The 19976-nt window shown below is 38.6% G+C and overlaps 2 long non-coding RNA genes and 2 pseudogenes across 11 annotated transcripts in view; 2 read left to right on the top strand and 2 right to left on the bottom strand.

Annotated features, from left to right (window-relative positions):
- Nucleotides 1-19976, top strand: part of LOC309643390 — a 2123356-nt gene that overhangs the window by 1573979 nt on the left and 529401 nt on the right. The window lies entirely within an intron of this gene.
- The window catches only part of LOC309643462 (uncharacterized protein C2orf78-like), a 185810-nt pseudogene that overhangs the window by 48833 nt on the left and 117001 nt on the right, over nt 1-19976 (bottom strand). The gene's annotated exons all lie outside the window — the stretch shown is intronic.
- On the top strand, nt 959-4210 carry LOC309643379 (mitochondrial import inner membrane translocase subunit Tim8 A pseudogene; annotated as a pseudogene). Its single transcript has one exon. The product of its transcript is annotated as a mitochondrial import inner membrane translocase subunit Tim8 A pseudogene (transcript).
- LOC309643395 lies at nt 5178-14714 on the bottom strand. Its single transcript, XR_014253708.1, has 2 exons — nt 14216-14714; nt 5178-13885 (listed from the first exon to the last, which is right to left on the bottom strand). It is a non-coding gene; the product is annotated as an uncharacterized lncRNA (long non-coding RNA).

The following is a 19976-nucleotide window of genomic DNA, read 5'->3' as shown; positions in this document are numbered from 1 at the left end:
TAGAGACCACATTGTACTAAAAACACTTAAACTCTAGAATCATACTCAGGGAAGCAAGTTAAAAGATGCTTAAACTATAAAAGTCAAATGAGGACACTGAACTTCGAGAACTGAGGTTTCCCACCTCTCATTTCAAACTCTCTCATGCTAATATGCTGATAAGAGTGTGGAGGGTACAACACACTTGTACTCTTAAGGTTCATTCTCCTCTTCTCTTTTTGTTAAATACATGTAATTGAACTTGTTTAAATGCATGTATGACACAATGCCAATGTACGCCAAAATTACTTATCATAGTTAAAGACATTTCATCGTAATCTATTCATCTGACTTATTTATGCTATCTTAAAGTTTCTTGTTTCTTGTTTGTTTGTTTTTTTTTGGCTGCGTTGGGTCTTCGTTGCTATGTGTGGGCTTTCTCTAGTTGCGGCAAGCCGCGGCTACTCTTCCTTGCGGTGCGCGGGCTTCTCATTGCAGTGGCTTCTCTTGTTGCGGAGCATGGGCTCTAGGCTCGCGGGCTTCAGCAGTCGTGGCATGCGGGCTCAGTAGTTGTGGTGCATGGACTTAGCTGCTCCACGACATGTGGGATCTTCCTGGACCAGGGCTTGAACCCGTGTCCCCTGCGATGGCAGGCAGATTCTTAACCACTGCGCCACCACAGAGGCCCCTCTTGTTTCCTGTTCTGTTCTATGTTATTTTGCTTATTTTATATACTCAACAATAATTTGGAAGACAGATATCTAGTTTTAAAATTCTTTTCGAGTTTTATTTTTTGGTAGCTTTTTTCCATTGTGGTAAAATATACATAAAAGTTACCATTTCAAACATTTTTAAGCATACAAGTTAAGGCATTAAGTATATTCACATTGTTGTGCAACCATCACACCATCCATCTCCAGAATTAACTCATTTTCCCAAATGGAAACTCTGTACCTATTAAACAATAACTCCCTTTTTCCTCCTCCTCCAACCCTTTTGTGACTGGCTTGTATTACTTAGCACAATGCCTTCAAAGTCCATCCACAGTGTAGCATGTGTCAGAAATTCACTCCTTTTTAAGGCTGAATAATATTCTATTGTATGTATATATCACATTGTATTGATCCATTCATCAGGTGGTAGACATCTGGATTGTTCTCACCCTTTGGCTATTGTTAATAATGCTGCTATGAACCTGGGTGTTCAAAATCTGTTCAAATCCCTGCTTTCGATTCTTTTGGGTATATACTTAGAAGAAGAATTGCTAGATCATATAGTAATTCTATGTTTCATTTTTTGAGGAACCACTACACTGTTTTCCACGGTGGCTCTACCATTTTACATTCCCATCAGCAATACACAAGAGTTCCAATTTCACCATATCCCTGCCAACCCTTGCTCTTTTTTATTTCATAAAAGCCATCCTAATGGGTATGAAGTGGTATCTCTTTGTAGTTTTTATTTACATTTCCTTCATGACTAATGATGTAAAACATCTTTTCACGTTCTCTTTGGCCATCTGTATCTTTCCTGGAGAAATGGCTCTTCAGATTCTGTACTCATTTAAAAATTAGATTGCTTTTTGCTGTTGTTGAACTGTAAGAGTTCTTCATATATTATGGATAGTCATCTCTCATCAGATATATGAATTGCACATGTTTTTCCCAATTCTGTGTGCAACCTTTTTACTATGTTGATGGTGTTTTGTTTTTTGGTGCACACAAGTTTTAAATTTTAATCAAGTCAAATTTATTTTTTATGAAAACTTCTTTAACCTATCTGATCACCAAGTCATGAATAAAATGACACCTCTTTAGTCAAAAAGACAAGAAACACAATTGTTTTTTCTTTTCATGCCTTTCATTCCAAAATTAACTTTTGGCATTTTTTTTTCCACCTTGTAACTAAATTTGCTGTTTAGATGAGTGTTGTGTCAAACTGACTTCAAAGTTCACCACTGATCACTTTCAGCATTGCTTCATTTCTCTGTAATGACTTCTTCATTTTGATTCATCTCTTCAGCTGGGTGAGTCTTCAAGTGAATTTTTCAAGAAGGTACAGAGGTTGAATATACTTTCTAGCTGCTGTGTACTTGTGAAAATGTCTTTTCATTGTCATAGTGCTTAATGAAAATGCACTGGGTCCATAAATCCTTGAATTATATAATTTTCCCAATAAATACAGATTTGGTTCCATTATTTTTACATTTAGTATTTTAAATAAGCCTGATATCAGACTAAATTTTCTTCTCTTAACTTTTTTTTTTTAATTGTATATTTATGGGATTTTCTTCTATTTATTTTAACTCAAAAATCTTTTTCTGATATGTGTCTCAGTCTCTGATTTTTCCCTGGATTTTTATGGCAACTTTCAATCTGCATACAGTGTTCCCCTTTTCAGGAGGAGGATGTTTTATTCAATTAAGTGTTTGAATATTACTTTCTTCCTCAGCTACAGATATAATTCTTGGTTTGGTTTACTTAGCTATGTTTCTTATGTCTCTCATCATCTTTCACAGCATTTTCATTTTCTTCTTCTTTTTCCTCTGTAATTTTGCAGACTCTCAGATTTGTCCTCATCACTAATTTAACTTCCTTCATGTTAATTCCACCCTTTTTGCCTGCAAAATGTATTTTAAATCTGTTACCAAATCTTTACAGTTTTAGGCAGTCTTTTCCTTCATATGTTCATTCCTGCCCACACCCCCCCCCAACACACACACTTTTTTTTCTAAATTGAGACAAAACATGAAATTCACCAATTAAGGGTTCCGCCGCGGAGACACGTGAAGGTCGGTGAGTTGGTGCGGAGTTTGTCTCGGCACGCGTGGCCGCGCTGGGATGGCGTCCTCCTCGTCTTCCTCCGCAGCGGGTTTGGGCTCGGTCGACCCGCAGCTGCAGCATTTCATCGAGGTAGAGACTCAGAAGAAGTGCTTCCAGCAGCTGGTGCACCAGATGACGGAACTTTGTTGGGAAATGTGCATGGACAAGCCTGGGCCAAAGTTGGACAGTCGGGCTGAGGCCTGTTTTGTGAACTGCGTTGAGCGCTTCATTGATACAAGCCAATTCATCTTGAATCGACTGGAACAGACCCAGAAATCCAAGCCAGTCTTCTCAGAAAGCCTTTCTGACTGACCTGATTATTACCTCTCTGGAAAAGGAAGGTAGTTCAAGAAATGAAGAGCAGTTGATGGGATGGTTGAAGAAAAGGCTGTGGGGGGATTGGCTCCCACCTTTGTCACTCTTGGGACATCCTGTCATCTGAGAATGAACAAAGACCAATTTTTGTGTGTGGGGGTGGTTTGAGGGTCAAATGTGTTTGGGGTTGTGTTTTTTAATGCTAATCTTGGGAAAACAATTGACAGATGAATGGAAAACTCTACTAGGTGTATGTTACTGTATGTGGGACGATGCTTTCCTCATAGTCCCATTAACTGCTTCCTATAATTTTAATAGTGGAACTGCTCTATAATTTGATATGTGGGACCACATAGGTAATAATCTGTTATTTGTGTGGATTCCTTTCAGATTTCTGGAGAGATCGATATACATCTTTGTGTCTCTCAGAAAGGGCAGCAGTGGGGGAAAGAGTAATTTGGTACTTGACTGTAGGCCTCCTTATCTAGTGTTTGATTATCTGTGCTAGAAAAAAAATGTATGGAGTATTCATACAGTACATTTCACCTTTCTAGATTATCTCCCTCCCTTATACTGTGATTCACTTAAATATCTATATATAAAGTACAGTCTTGAGCTAGTACAGGTAGCCTGAGAGTCTAGAGGCCTTTAGTTAAAGGAATCTAGCCAGCGAACATAATTCTCATACTAAACTGCCACAAGGAAGAAGTTAACTTACCCTGTATGTCAGGGTCCAAAAAAATTTAAAGATGTGCCTAAATGAAAAAATAAGTTATAAAGATTTAGGCCAGTCAAAAACTAACAGCAGGGCTTCCCTGGTGGCGCAGTGGTTGGGGGTCTGCCTGCCAGTGCGGGGGACGCGGGTTCGGGCCCTGGTCTGGGAGGATCCCACGTGCCGCGGAGCAGCTGGGCCCGTGGGCCACAGCTACTGAGTCTGCGCGTCTGGAGCCTGTGCTCCGCAGCAAGAGGGGCCGCGATGGTGAGAGGCCCGCGCACCGTGGTGAAGATTGGCCCCCGCTTGCCGCAAATGGAGAAAGCCCTCGCACAGAAACGAGGACCCAACACAGCCATAAATAAATAAATAAATAAATTTAAAAAAAGAAAAACAAAAAAAAACTAACAGCAGTTTCAGGTAGAGGTGCATGCCTAATGTAAACCAGCATACTTTCCATTTACTGCGTTCTTTTAATCACTGAAATAAAAACTTCTACAAGATTCAAAAAAAAAAAAATTCACCAATTAAAGTAAGTGTACAATTCACTAGTTCTTAGTATTTTCACCACCAATATTGTTATCTAATTCCAGAACATTTTTGTCACGCCCCCCACAAAGAAATCTTGTATATGTTAGCTGTTACTCCCTATTTTCCCCTCCCCAACATCCCCTGGCATCCACTAATCTACTTTCTGTCTATACGGATTTGCTCATTCTGGACATTTCATATACATGGAATTATACAATATATGACCTTTTGCTATTGGCTTGAAATATTTCTCCCTTTAATAGTGTCAGTTTTTCGGACTTCCCTGGTGGTACAGTGGTTAAGAATCCGCCTGCCAGTGCAGGGGACACGGGCTCGAGCCCTGGTCTGGGAAGATCCCACATGCCACGAAGCAACTAAGCCCGCGTGCCAAAACTACTGAGCCTGAGCTCTAGAGCCCAAGAGCCACAACTACTGAAGCCCATGCACTTAGAGCCCGTGCTCCTCAACAAGAGAAGCCACCGCAACGAGAAGCCCGCGCACCACAACAAAGAGTAGCCCCTGCTCGCCACAGCTAGAGAAAACCCGCGCGCAGCAACGAAGACCCAACGCAGCCAAAAATAAAAATACAAATAAATAAATAAATAAATTTATTTATTTAAAAATATAGTGTCAGGTTTTATCATTTTAATTCTGTTAGTTTTTTTTGTGTGTATTTGGGACTTGCTTATACTGCATTTGTCTTTTAAGTCATATAGGAGAAAAACTGAATTACAAACAAAAATACATTTATACTGTCTTTTGTATTTCCTTATGTAGTTACCTTTAGTACTTTTTTCATGTGGATTTAAGTTACTGTCTGGTGTTCACCATTCCATCTTGAAAAAAATCTCTTTAGTATTTTCTGTGGGTCAGTTTGCTAGCAGTGGAGTCTTTCAACTGTTGTTTATCTGAGAATGTCTTAATCTCTCCTTCATTTCTGAAGGGTAGTTTTGCTAGGTACAGAATACTTGGTAGGCAGGTTTTTTTCCTCAGCTCTTTGCATATGTCATTGCAATGCCTTCTGGCCTCTATGGTTTCTGATGAAAAATCAGCAATTAGTCTTATTGAAGATTCTTTGTACATGATAACTCCGCTCTTGCTGCTTTAACACTGTCTTTGTCATTTGATGGTTTATGATGTATGTAGATGTGGCTCTCTTTGACTGTATCATGCTTGGACTTCCTTGAGCTTTTGGGATGTGCAGATTAACAGCAGTCATCAAATTTGTGAAATTTTAGGCCATTATTTCTCCAAATACTCCTTCAGTCTCTTTTTCTGTCTCTTCATCTGGAACTCCCATTATGTGTATAATAGGATGCTTGAAGGTGTCCCATAGGACTCTGAGATTCTGTTAATTTCTCTTCGTTCTTTTTTCTTTCTGTTTCTCACACTGGATAATCTCAATTGGCCTATCTTCATGTTCACTGACTCATACTTCTGCCTGTTCAAGTCTGATACTGAGCTTTCTCCAGTCAATTTTTTATTTTAGTTATTGTACTTTTCAACTACAGATCTTCTATTTGGTTCTTTTTTGTAATTTCTCTTTATTGATATTCTCTATTTGGTAAGACACTGTTCTTATACTTCTTTCGACATGGTTTCATTTAGTTCTTTGAACATATTTTAAATAGCTATTTTAACATCTTCATTTAGTAAGTCCAATGTCTGAGATTCCTCACAGACAGTTTCTAAACTGCTATTTTTCTTTTGTATGGTCCATATATATATTTTTTTACTTTGAATTTCCATATCTTGTAACTTTTTGTTGAAAACTGGACATCTTAAAAAATATAATGTGACAACCCTGGAAATCAGAGTCTACTACCTCCCTAGGGTTTCCTGCTGTTGCTTTACGCTGTTTTTTTTTTTTTAAGTAACTTTTCTGAACAAATTCTATAAAGTCTACTGAAGCTGCCACTCAACTAGCTTAGTGGTCAGCTAATGCCTAGATGGAGATATCCTTAAACATCTAGAAACAATAAATCTCCCAGTCTTTGCCGAGGGACTACGTGCACATAGCCATCAACGCTGAGGGCAGGGAGTTATCAATTCGGCCTTAGCCTTCCCTTTCTTCTTGCCCAGAGCCTCAAGGGCAGCCAAAGGTAAAGGGTAGGCCCCTCTCAGATCTTTCCTGAGCATGCACTCAGGCCTGTGCACACTTGTGGTCTTCTAGAGTCCTAGGAATATATCAGTGCTTTTCAACATATCTATGGACATCTCATCCTCAGTTTTTCCGATAAAGCTTTTGGTTAGTCTATTGTTTGTCTCAAGTGTTATCCACTGCCTCATGCATTGTGACATTAAAACAGTTGCTTGGGGACTTCCCTGGTGGTCTAGGGGGTAAGACTCCGAGCTCCCAATGCAGGGGCCCTGGGATCGATCCCTGGTCAGGGAACTAGGTCCTGCAACTAAGGAGTCCGCATGCCGCAACGAAGATCCTGAGTGGTGCAACTAAGACCCGGCACAGCCAAAATAAATAAATTAAATAAATAAATATTTAAGAAACTAAAATAAAACACTTGCCTGTAAGTGTTTTTTGACAAACACCTCACACATAGACACAGAGGCTCATACGCACTGGATAGCTCTGAGTAAGGTCGAATAAAGATAAGCCTTTTGAGTGGAGTCTTCCAGAGAGCCATCAGACAGGTCAAATACTGACAATTCTTTGGGAATGAAATTGTGAAAGAGGTCCAGCTCTGTTCTGCTCCCTCCAGTCCTGGGAATGCAGGCTGATATTTTTCAAGGTTATCAATCACTGAGCTGAGTATGGCAATGAGAATAGGGCAAGGTAAAATGCCACAAGCTTATTACTATTCTTATCAAGGTTCAGCCATTTTTCTTGAATAAATGCTTACTACAAAAGCTACAAGCCTTTGGTTAATTTCCAGAGTTTTGGAAAAGTTTTCCATAAAGTTTTGCCAAAATTCTGTTGCTTTTATCACAGGGCAAAATGTTGGAGGTCTTTACTCCACCATTTTTTTCTGCTATTAACTCCTCACTTTGTTTTAAAACTCCCAGCCAGTTCTCTCCCCATGGCTTTTTGCTCCTATTGACAGTACTAGTACATAAAGTATTTAAATGTCTTTAAATGAATATCAAAATAACATCTATATTATATATTGGTATGAGGTATAAAATGGCTTACAAAAAAAAAGGCATAGTACCTATCTTCACAGAACTTACTGTCAGATATAAATGAAATCCTGTTACTACTTCAGAGTGTTACTTGACCTAATGAGTAAATCTCTAACATCTATCTCTTTCTTTGCGAGGTTACCTTTGCCTTGTTTTTTTGTTTTTGTTTTGTTTTTAATTTATTTATTTTTATTTTTGCCTGTGTAGGGTCTTCGGTGCTGTGCACGGGCTTTCTCTAGTTGCGGCGAGCGGGGGCTACTCTTCGTTGCAGTGCGCGGGCTTCTCATTGCGGTGGCTTCTCTTGTTGCGGAGCATGGGTTCTAGGCATGCGGGCTTCAGTAGTCATGGCTCGCAGGCTCTAAAGCGCAGGCTCAGTAGTTGTGGCGCACAGGCTTAGTTGCTCTGTGGCATGTGGGATCTTCCCGGACCAGGGCTGGAACCCGTGTCCTCTGCATTGGCAGGCGGATTCTTAACCACTGCGCCACGAGGGAAGTCCCTTTGTTTTTGTCTTTAAAAGAATTTTATGAGTTCAATTGTTTACTCATTCTCAACTGAGGAGAAATTATTTGGTCCAAATATCTGCAACGGTTTATGACTTGCCCTTGGCCCCAAACTCTAGTTGGATCTTTCTAGTATCTATAGAATCACAACACACTAATAGACACTATCTATCAGAACAATTCCTAGGCTTTCAGCTAGATCAGCTCTACTGGTCTAAGAAACTATTATTTTCTTCTGTCAACTCCCTCACTCTCAGAATAGATGCAGAACATGATAAATGACAACCTCAAGTATATATAGCCAACAGATCTCTTCTTGTCTAATTGATGCATTCAGTACTTTATTTATACGGACAGTATTTCTCAGGATACAGTGTACCATCCCTGAGTAGTCATTTCCTCTTCCCACTACTGTCCAATTTTTCTCAAAGTTAATGTCTCCAAAGGGAAGAGTTAGGATGTAAATGAATAGAAGTACACAGGAGGCCTCAAAAAATACTGGAACACCTGATTACACTTCTATTGGTACATTCTGTCTTCTGAACTAGGGGGCTGAAAGTGAGACTGAGATAAAAGATTTTCCTACCTACAATCAATTAAGTAAGCTTGTTTTATGTCTCGTAGCCACTAAGTGAGTTTTTAAAATCATAGCCATGCAGGTAGTGAAAATTTCTTCCAGTTCCTGGTTATAGGCTTCATAATCAATCCTAACATATGAGCATTTTGTGGTTCTTTTTTTCAGTGGCATCACAGTGGGAAATCAGGAGCAATTATATCAGGGGCTTTAACTCAGTTACCATTAGATACTAGTTGGGTCCTCTTAAAATTAACAGAAAATCTGCATAAGACCAGGGACAACTACTTTCTTTTTAATTTCTACACCTATAAAGATGTCTATTGACAAATCATGAACAATTTATATCTACACGGAACCAAGTCAACTCCTGTGGACCAATCAATATGTTATCCCAACAATCAAAACCCCGCACCATACCAACTCCGTATCCTTATAATTTTCCACAGAAAATATTTATTCAGTTCCTCCACAGGATGCTATTCATTTTCTAAATCTGCAGTTCTATTGTGGTGATCTCACAGGGATGTTGTGGGATATTTTAAAACTCTAGAGAAACAGTGATATGTAATATCTGGTGTACAGGACAAAAACTAATAGCTAAAGATAGTTTAAAGTTTCAACATTAGATACTGCTACATTCCTTTCAATGCTGCTGTCTGTATCTCTGCAGAGTTGGATTTTTGACAGTTTCTGTAACAAAAGCAATAAATGAGGGTGGTTGTGTCCAATCTCATCTCAAGGTGTGAGAAACTGTGCCCTAATAGCCACACATATCTCGTTAGCAAGTAATTATGCATATTTCTGAACAAAGTAAAATGTTTTCTTTCAAACACAAAACCAAAAATATTTTTGCTTATTAAGCTGTAAGATCAAAACGGTAAGTATTTTTATACCCTAATAACATAATAGCTTAGTATCTGAAAAAATACTTCATGTATTTATATGCTGCTGATGATTTATATCCCCACGATGATGAGAAAAGAAATCACCCAAACACTAAGGTGACTGTGAACAGAGAAAACTTGGAAACCTTTGTCCTAGATGGAGTCCACTAACCCAAACAAGTAACTGTTCATACAATTTTCTTCAAATATTTATCAAATGTTTGAGTGTACACAATACATCTGACCAAATAACTCACCTATCTGAACCAGAGACTGTGTCATGAAAATCTCCATGTTTCACTTAAAGATTAAATAGCACTGAGCTTTCATATGTCATCCAGAATTAAACAGCCAATCCACAAATAAAATTTCAAAAAGTAAAATTTTGAATAATTTCTGCATAATACCTGAGTGTGAGCTCTCAATGGTGGTGTCTGACTTGGAATCCAGAGATGAAGGAATTTGTCTTAATTGGGGAACATAGTACATCTTTGTACTACCAGAAGGCTTATATGGCAACAGTAAAGGCTGGCCTAAGGACATAAAGATCAGAATAATTAATAAGAAAACATTTATTAATTAACTGAACAAATATTAAGTACCTTTAATGTGCCAAGCAGTGGTCAAGATTCTTGGAATGTATCAGTAAACTAGCATTCTAGAAGAGGGAGATAGACAGTAAACAATTAGCATACTAAATAAGTAAATCATCTAGTGTTTTTATAAATTATTAGTGACATAAAAAATTAGAAAATACTGGGACTTCCCTGGTGGTGCAGTGGGTTAAGAATCTGCCTGCCAATGCAGGGGACAGGGGTTCGATACCTGGTCTGGGAAGATCTCACATGCTGTGGAGCAACTAAGCCTGTGCACCACAACTACTGAGCCTGCGTGCCACAACTACCAAAGCCCGCCCGCCCTAGAGCCCGAGCGCCACAACTACTGAGCCCATGTGCCGCAACTACTGAAGCCCACGTGCTCTAGGGCCCTTGTGCTGCGAGTACTGAGCCCTCGTGCTGCAACTACTGAAACCTGTGCGCCTAGAGCCCGCACTCTGCAACAGGAGAAGCCACCACAATAAGAAACCCATGCAGCACAACGAAGAGTAGCCCCTACTCACCACAGCTAGGGAAAGCCCGTGTGCAGCAACAAAGACCCAAAACAGCCACTCCCCCCCCAAAAAAATTAGAAAATGCTGAGGAAGATTAGAAGTATTTGGGAAATTGCAGCAGGATGCAGTTTAAATAGAGTGGTAAGGGTAGGATTCATTGAGAAGACGACTTCTTAGCAATCTATTCCATATTTAGATGGCTCTAACTAAGAAACACTTTATCTTCTATTGAACCCAAACCTGGTCGTTGTTAACCCCTACTACTGATCTTTGAAGATTCTCCCTCCAGAGTCATAGAAAGTAAATCTAATTCTCTTCTATGTGGCAGATTTTCAAAATAAGTTTTCCATTATAAAAGTATAAATTCTCAATATTAAAAAAATACACAGAAATAAAAAAGACAAAGTCTTACCACTCAAAGATAACTATTATTAATATTTTAATGTATTTCTACAGGTCTTTCCTCTGTATTGCTTATTTGTTTACATAGTTGTGTATAGTATGTATAATGTGGAATTCAGTTTTTCTACTTTACATTGATAATAAAATATTCATTTTATTTCCTATCTTCACATTTTTTATCATTCTACTACACATTAAGTGTTTTTAACCCTTCTCATAATGTTAAAAATTTAGGCTGGATTAAATTTTCAATAATAAAGAATTCTGTAATAAAGACTTCCTGTTCATAGCATACCCATTCTCCCCTGCTGCCCCATTTCACATAAGTTTCCTGATTTCAGAGTGAAAAATTATGTCATTTATAAAGTTTCGTTTTTTTAAATACTAACTGCTAAAATTCTTTCTAAAATGTCTGTGACATGGTAGTAATTTGATTATTATAGAAGATGAAATCTTTTTCTTCTTCTTATTTTTTTGCTTCATTGGGTCTTCATTGCTGCACGCGGGCTTTCTCTAGTTGCGGTGTGGGGGGCTACTCTTCGTTGTGGTGCGCGAGCTTCTCACTCTTCTCACTGCAGTGGCTTCTCTTGTTGTGGAGCACAGGCTCTAGGCATGCAGGCTTCAGTAGTTGTGGAGCATGGGCTCAGTAGTTGTGGCTCGCGGGCTCTAGAGCACAGGCTCAGTAGTTGTGGAGCACGGGCTTAGTTGCTCTGCGGCATGTGGGATCTTCCCGGACCAGGGCTCGAACCCGTGTCCCCTGCACTGGCAGGTGGATTCTTAACCACTGCGCCACCAGGGCAGTCCCTGAAATCTTTTTCTATACACTTGTTTTTCTTTCATGATGTGGTAGAAACTCTGTCTCTGTAACAGCATTTTGATATTTAGCTGGGTACATACTGCTCATCTGTACACTGTATTTCCCAATCTCCCTTGCAGACATGTATGGACATATGACTGAGTCTGGGCCCATAGGTCAAGGGTGAGAATAATGTCTGCAACTTCCAGGCATCCCATGAAAACACTCCACTGGCTGCTGCTAAAATTTATCCTCCCCATTACTCTTCTTTTCCAGTATTTTCTTTATTATTCTTCCTGAAAAAACTTAAGATCAATTAAACAAGTTCAAAAGAACAATTCCATTAGAATTTTGAGTAGAATTACATTAGAGTTTAAATTCATTTGGGAATAAATGACATCTTTAAATATTCAATTTTCCCATTCAGAAATATCCCATCCCTCCTTTTAGTCTACTGTCCTTTTCTATGCCTACACAAAGGATTAGTATTGCCATCACATGAGCCCTATAAAATTCTTGTTTAGGTTACTCCTCAGTATTCATGGGGTTGTACTGCTCATTCAAATAGAATTTTGTAGATAGCTACCACTTCTCCTGATTAAACACAACAGCTTCTTCAGTTTATCCTTATGGACCATGGTCTTCTCTTGCATCCTGTAATCACCTCTAGATGGACTCCTAGTTGCCCATGTCTAGTTTATAAAAATCAAAATACTCTAGACAGAGTCTGATAGTCCCAGAGTAGAATGAGATCTCCTTCATTCTGGATGCAATAACAACTTATAAACTACTTAGAATTGTGTTACCATCCTTGGCCACTCCATGATTCTGATGATTTGACATGGAATCCATATTACTAGTACCCTGCTTCCAACCAAGGAACTGACTTCATAGTGAAGGAAATGAGACAAAAGGCTGACGCCTAAAGGGAGTCACTGTTCTCCTCACAAGCCTGATCACCCACAGCTATGGTAAACTCAAGAACAAAAAAGCGAGTGAACAATTTACTGATAACTGTCATGGCACAAGCTGGGAGGCATCACTTTCTGAGGCTGGAATGCTAGCTTACTGAATACGGCATGTGCTCAGAACCACATGTGGCACTTGCCTATCCCACAGACAGAATGCATGTATTTAGGAACAAAGGCAGAAGCCTTTAAAATCTTTTGCTTTCTATCTCTGTGACTCTGCTTTGTTTGATGGAAGATCTTAGAAATAAGGGAGGGGCACTTCTACCGGGAGACAGGAGCCATCTAGTCATTTTACATTCTTTATGTCACTGAAACAATACAGGGAATAGGATGCCATAGTGTTGACTAAAACTACAATTGACCTTAACTATCAGGGAGAAATAAGGTTACCTTAAAAGAAGAAAGTCAGTAGGAGTATGGCTTACACCTAGGGGACCACTTTACCAAGCCTGGTCATAGAAATTAACAAAAAATTACCTTAAACCTATGCAGGGCTAGCAAAGCCTTAGACTACTTAGGAACACTTGTACCAACCTATCAGGCAAAACCCCAGCCAATGAGAACCTGGCTGAATTCAAGGAGAATGAAGAAATGTATAGAGGCTGGAAGAATTTAAATAACAGGAAAAATAGGTTGTAGCCTCTACTTCTCTTTGGACGTTGCTGTAGTCATTATTGTTAGGATATTGACTTAGTAGTTTTCTTCCTCCACCAGTGTATATAAAGCTTGGTGGTGATGGTTAAATTTACCATTTAGTTCAAAGTTTGCAGAAAATGGACAACAACAATTGGGCAGAATTACAATGGACCCAGAGCAAGAATGGTTACCATGTGGAGATGGAGAATTCAGAGGCAAGATAAGTGGCTTTTTGAAATTCTCAACAACTTTATGTTTGGATGCAGAAGTCTTAAAGTTACTTTGGACTGCCTATCTCTGGGGGAAGAAGCGACTATTCAGCAAATAATGGTTGTTCCTGGGAGAGAAAGAAAGGACTGGAGAAGGGTAAAGAAGAAAGTCCAACCATAAAATTTATTTCTTCAAAAAACTTGCAAATGGAACTAAATATAAACATATAGCATATTACTCTTAATTTGTTAATTCAGAGCAGTGGACACATAGTCATAAATTCAACATGCTATTCTGTATACTTTTTTTTTTTTTTAAAGCAATTCCTTTATTTTTATTATTTATTTATTTATTTTTGGCTGTGTTGGGTCTTCGTTTCTGTGCAAGGGCTTTCTCTAGTTGCGGCAAGCGGGGGCCACTCTTCATCGCGGTGCGCGGGCCTCTCGCTATCGCGGCCTCTCCTGTTGCAGAGCACAAGCTCCAGACACGCAGGCTCAGTATTTGTGGCTCACGGGCCTAGTTGCTCTGCGGCATGTGGGATCTTCCCAGACCAGGGCTCGAACCCGTGTCCCCTGCATTGGCAGGCGGATTCTCAAGCACTGCGCCACCAGGGAAGCCCTATTCTGTATACTTTTAAAATATTTTTTAAAATTTTACTTCTGAATCCACAGAGTTAAAAATATTTTATTATTAAACCAAATAATATTTCTCTTTTAAAGGAGTCCTTTCTACCAAGTACCTGTATGTAAAGGTAAGACCATGAACTGTGGGCTCTCTATAGACTGATCCATTTGATGTCAGAAGAGGTATAAAATACACTTTCACAGTTGGATTTCCTCTCCTGTGCTCTTCCACCAACATGAAAACAGCATAGCCCAGAGTAGCCTGGGTTTCAGTACAAGGCATGTGGAACAGACCCAAACCGTTTTTGCATCCTGATGCCAAACTCCAACGGACTCATAAGCCCATGAGTGAGGAAAGCAAATGTCTGTTGTTATAAAGCACTGAGATTTTCGAGGTTCTTATACAGTATCACGGTGGCAATAGGTAACTGACACATTAAAGGTGTTCTGTGTGATATTGATTAGACTATACATTTGGGGGGCATAATTTTATTTCACAATAAAAGTGTATAAGAAATATAACCATCTCGGGCTGCCCTGATAGCTCAGTGGTTAAGAATCCGCCTGCCAATGCAGGGGACACGGGTGCCAGCCCTGGTCCGGGAAGATCCCACATGCCGCGGAGCAACTAAGCCCATGTGCCACAACTACTGAGCCTGCGCTCTAGAGCCCGCGAGCCACAACTACTGAGCCCATGCACCACAACTACCGAAGCCCACGTGCCTAGAGCCCGTGCTCCACCACAAGAGAAGCCACCGCAATGAGAAGCCCGTGCACCGCAATGAAGAGTAGCCCCCGCTCGCCGCAACTAGAGAAAGGCTGCACGCAGCGATGAAGACCCGACACAGCCAAAATAAAATAAATAAAATAAAAAAAAAAGAAAAGAAATATAACCATTTCAACATATAAATGTATTTATTCAAATTAAATTCAGTGCAATTTAAATGTGGAACTAAGCAATTTTCTTTATACATTTAGGCATATTCCATTTATACCTACAGACAGATAAACTTTTTGCACAAGTAGGAACACTTAAAATCTATTTTGAATAGATTTGTACAAACTGTTGAATACTTTAAAATTAGTAATTGAAAGTTCCCACCCTCATTTGGAGGTAGAATGGGAACTTAACTTTCCAGTTACTGGTCTGAAAAAGAAAATAACTTGCTATAATTTTGAATGTTATATAGTGTAAGCACTATAAAAATATCACTGTCATGATAGCATAGGAACACTCTAAATGTTGTAGACCTTATGGTAGAAATTGCTAGCTGTTCACCAAAACTCATTTCTTTTTCATCCTGGAAAGCACAGCTAAACTATTCCTAGTCAGTGGAAAGTGATGTGGGCCACACCTAGGCCTAGACCATAAAAGCCTCCCAACATGTGCTCCTCCATGCTTTTCGTCCCTTCCAGTTGACTATGATGATGAATCCAAGGTTCCATGTTTTAAAGAAAGCAGAGTCACAGTCAACCTGGGTCCCTGCTCAACGTTTCTTGAGCAAGAAATAGACTGGTATTGTGTTTGCTATCTGTTCACTGTCTCATGCAAAACAATAGTAAAAGAAACAATGCCAAATAATTATCTACCTCCCTAAAATTGAACCTCTATAGTTTTTATGTTTTCATGAACTACTTGCATTCTTATGACAAGTATTATGAGTTGAAAATACGTCAGCCACAAGTAGCATGAGTTTCACATAGGTTGTTAACTTCACTAGAAATTGAAGTAAAAACATAATAAATTATATTCTCTTCATAGCTATGTAAATAAAAGATGTTATCATCATGTACAACCTAATGCTTAAAATTAAAATTAGGTTTTCTAACTAGAAAGACCCAATCAAGAAATTTATTGGTTAATGACACACAAAAGTTGGTAATGTGACCTAAAATTCTCTTACCATCTGTGCCATGAAGAACAGTAATCTGTTGGACTGAAGATGATGAAGCAAACTTGACAGGAACTTTGCCCAACTTCTGTGTACTGAGCTCTGGAATATCATGTCCACGATCTTCAGCATTACCAAAAATCTCAGATGAAAACATGGCTTTTCCTGGACTCTCTGTTGTTATCTGAGTGACTGCATCAGATGATAATTTTCCAGAGACGGGAGAAAACGGGGTCTTAATCTCCTTTGGTGATCTGAACAAAAAAGGGAAAGCACACAGCAGGTCATATCCTTGGCTTATCAAATACTGTAATTTCTTTCCAAATGTGGCTTCAATATTTTTTGGAGACACATCCAACTCCAATGGTTAAGTTATTTCTGCAGTACCCTTTGCTTTTTTACATACTTATTACAGGGTGATCATGCATGAGTTTACTTTTACTTATTTTAAAATCTACTTTTATTTTGGATTTAGAATGCTATTATATAAGGAAAGGGTACTTTTCAGTTGAAGTGGAAAGATATCCATTACAAAATAATTACTGGAAGTCCACTATAAATTAGGGGACTATGCTAAACGCATAGAGTGTACAAAAATAAAAAAGAAACAGAGCCTTTCCTCAAAGAGTTTATATGTCAGTGGGGGAACCAGAGGTTTTTAAGGTTGTAATTATGTATATAGATGATAAAGAATCCATATTAAAACATAATGGAGTAAATAAATGAGTGTATAAATAAATAAATAATAGGAGGGAGGGAGAAGACAAATCTTGCCAACAGAAGAATTCCATATGTAGGTAACCTCCCCCCCGCCACCCCCCCCCCCCCCCGCCGGCATCCATCTCCTCCCCAAGGAGGTGGAGGTGAAGCTTAATCTTCCCCTTAAGTCCAGTCCTGGGCTGGCCTTAATGATTGAATTCCAAAGAGAGTATAAAATGGGAGAAAAAGTAACTTTACAGTGGAGAAACCAAGCAAACACCATGTTATGCAAGTGATGATGTTTCACATCACCAGTGATGTCACGGAGACACTACATACTCTCTGTTATGATGTGATGAGACGGTTACTTCGCTTCTGTGGTATTCTTTGTCAAAACCTATAACTCCAGTCTAATCATGAGAAAAACATCAGCCAAACCCAGACTGAGGACAATTCTACAAAATATCAGACAAATATTCCTCAAGACTGTCAAAATCATAAAAAACAAGGAAGGAATGAGGAACTGTCATAGACCAGAGAAGACTAAGGAGACATGACAACTAACTAAGTGGAATGTGATATACTGGATTGGGTCCTAGAACAGAAAAAGGTCATTAACAGGAAAACTGGTGAAATCCAAAAAAAGTCTTAAGTTTAGTTAATAGTAATGTATAAATGTTGGCTTTTTAATTTTGAAAAATATAGTATGGTAGTATAAGATGTTAGCAATAGGAAAAACTGGGAGAGAGGTAAAGGGAACTCTGTTTGTATCTTTTCTGCAGATTTGAAACTATTTGAAAATAAAAAAGGTCATTTTTAAAAAATGGAGTAATACTGTATTGTATTATATCACAGAAGAAGAAGACCTTTTAAAAGGTCTTTTAAATCTCTACCCTCTATATACTATTCACTAATTAAAAGGACAATTATGAGAAAAGAAAATAGGCCCATCTCCTTTATGTATACAGAAGCAAAAATCATACACAAAATGTTAGACAATCAAATGTAGAGTGTGTGAGTGAGTGAATGTGTGTGTGTGTGTGTGAATTCCTACCAAGTTGTTTTACTCCAGAAATGCAAGGTGAGTTAACATTCAAATATCAATAAATGTCATGCACCACATGAATAAAATAAAGGAGAAAATGTATATGATCATATCAGTATAGTCAGATAAAGCATTTGATAAAATTCAATAATTATGTATGATTAAAAACTCATAGCAAAGGGAAACTACAAAAAACTTTAGAGCCACCATCCTATTTATAGTGAAATGTGGAGAATGTCCACTGTAAGATTAGGAACAAAATAAGAATGCCAACTCTTACCTTTTCTATTCAACCTGTTAGTAAAAGTATTAAATGGCATTAGCAGTAAGGCAGGAAAAAGAAATCAGAAATATAAGGCTAAGAAAGGAAGAAATAATACTGTCACTTTCCATATTTGATATAATTAAGGATACAGAAAATCCAAAACCATCTACAGATAACTTATTAGAATATCAGTTAGTTTTTAGAAGAGTTGCCAGATAAGAGACCAAACATTAAAAAATTCCACTAACATTTTTCTGTGTCTGAAAAGTTATAAAATTAAAAACTAAAAAATATGCCATCTACATTATCATCAAAACATCATATACCTAATAATAAGTGTAATAAAAAATGTAAGAACCCTGAACAGAAAACTATTAATATATCATAGAGAGAAATTAAAGGTGATCTAAATAGGATTTCTACTTTGAGGCAGGATATATAGGCATACCTCACTTTATTGCACTTCACTTTATTGTACCTTGCAGATAATGCTTTTTTTTTTTTTTTTTTTTTTTTTGTAACAAATTGAAGGTTTGTGGCAACCCTGTGTCAAGCAGCTCTACTGGTGGTGCCATTTTTTCCAACAGCATTTGCTCACTTCGTGTCTCTATGTCATGTTTTGGTAAGTCTCACAATATTTCAAACTTTTTCACTATTATACTTGTTACATGATCTGTGATCAGTGATCTTTGATGTTACTATTGCAAAAAGATTACAGCTTGCTGAAGGCTCAGATGATGGGTAGCATTCTTAAAGTCTGCTTTCAAATTAAGATATGTACTTTTTTTAGACATAATGCTATTGCACACTTAATAGACTACAGTATAGCATAAACATAACTTTTACATGCACTGGGAAACCAAACAACTCGTGTGACTTGCTTTCTTATGATATTCTCCTTATTGTGGTGTCTGGGACCAAAGCCATATCTCCATAATAATATGCCTGCACTAGGTAGGCACAGGCCATCACTCCTGCTGCAACGAGCAAACAAACTTGAATAAAGGATCATCGAGCTAAGGAAGCAATCAAGAAACAATATCAACTAGTATGCTAGAGAGGGACATTTAGAGATTTGGAGCAGGGGTTTGGTGTAGGGAGACATACTCCACTGGAAAAGAGAAATCACCATACCTTTTGATGAACTCATTTGCTGGCATGATGGAGTGAAATCTAGCAGAATGTCAAGCCGATTTCCCCCACAGGACATTTCCTTAGTGTCAGGGTGGTACAGGATGATGGGGGACTGAGCCAAGAAAGCAGAGTGAAATTTCCTGCACAGTCATGGCACGAACAAACCAAATCCCGCTAGATAAAGGGGCCTGTGACAATCATTAGGTCTCCTCTTCAAGACATTTGCCAGTTTTTGAACCTATAGAAAGCAGGAAGCTTAAATACCTAATGCCTGAGGGAGAGAACTTTCCAAAGTGAGGAATCAGAGACCTACCAGACTCACAGTAAAAACCCAGAAGTGCCATCCCCAAGAAGGGGGCTGAGTCAGAAAAAGTGAAATCATCTGCAATGTTTCAGTGTTTATGAGACAAATTTTCATTGAGAAAGTGTAACGGTAACAAATACATAGCTGGTCTCTCCTTACATTTGCCATACTCTGAAGCTGTGAGAACTGAGAGCCTAAAGAGCTGAATTCAAACATCTGAAAGACTGAAGTCAATAACTGACTGTATTTATTGAAGAATCAAAGACCTGTCAGGCTCACAGCAAAAATCCAGGGAGGCCACAAATCAGGAAAAATCATAGGTAGGATGAGACAAGTAAAGCTCCAACCCAGTTCTGACCTAGTAAAATTCCTGAAATGACTGAAATGATCAGCCACTCTGATTAACAGAGAAAGGGGTAAATCTTCTCTG

Source organism: Balaenoptera physalus (genome assembly GCF_965194825.1).
Source record: "Balaenoptera physalus genome assembly, chromosome: 15".
NCBI classification, from domain to species: Eukaryota; Metazoa; Chordata; class Mammalia; order Artiodactyla; family Balaenopteridae; genus Balaenoptera; species Balaenoptera physalus.
This window is presented reverse-complemented; position numbering and strand designations above follow the sequence as displayed.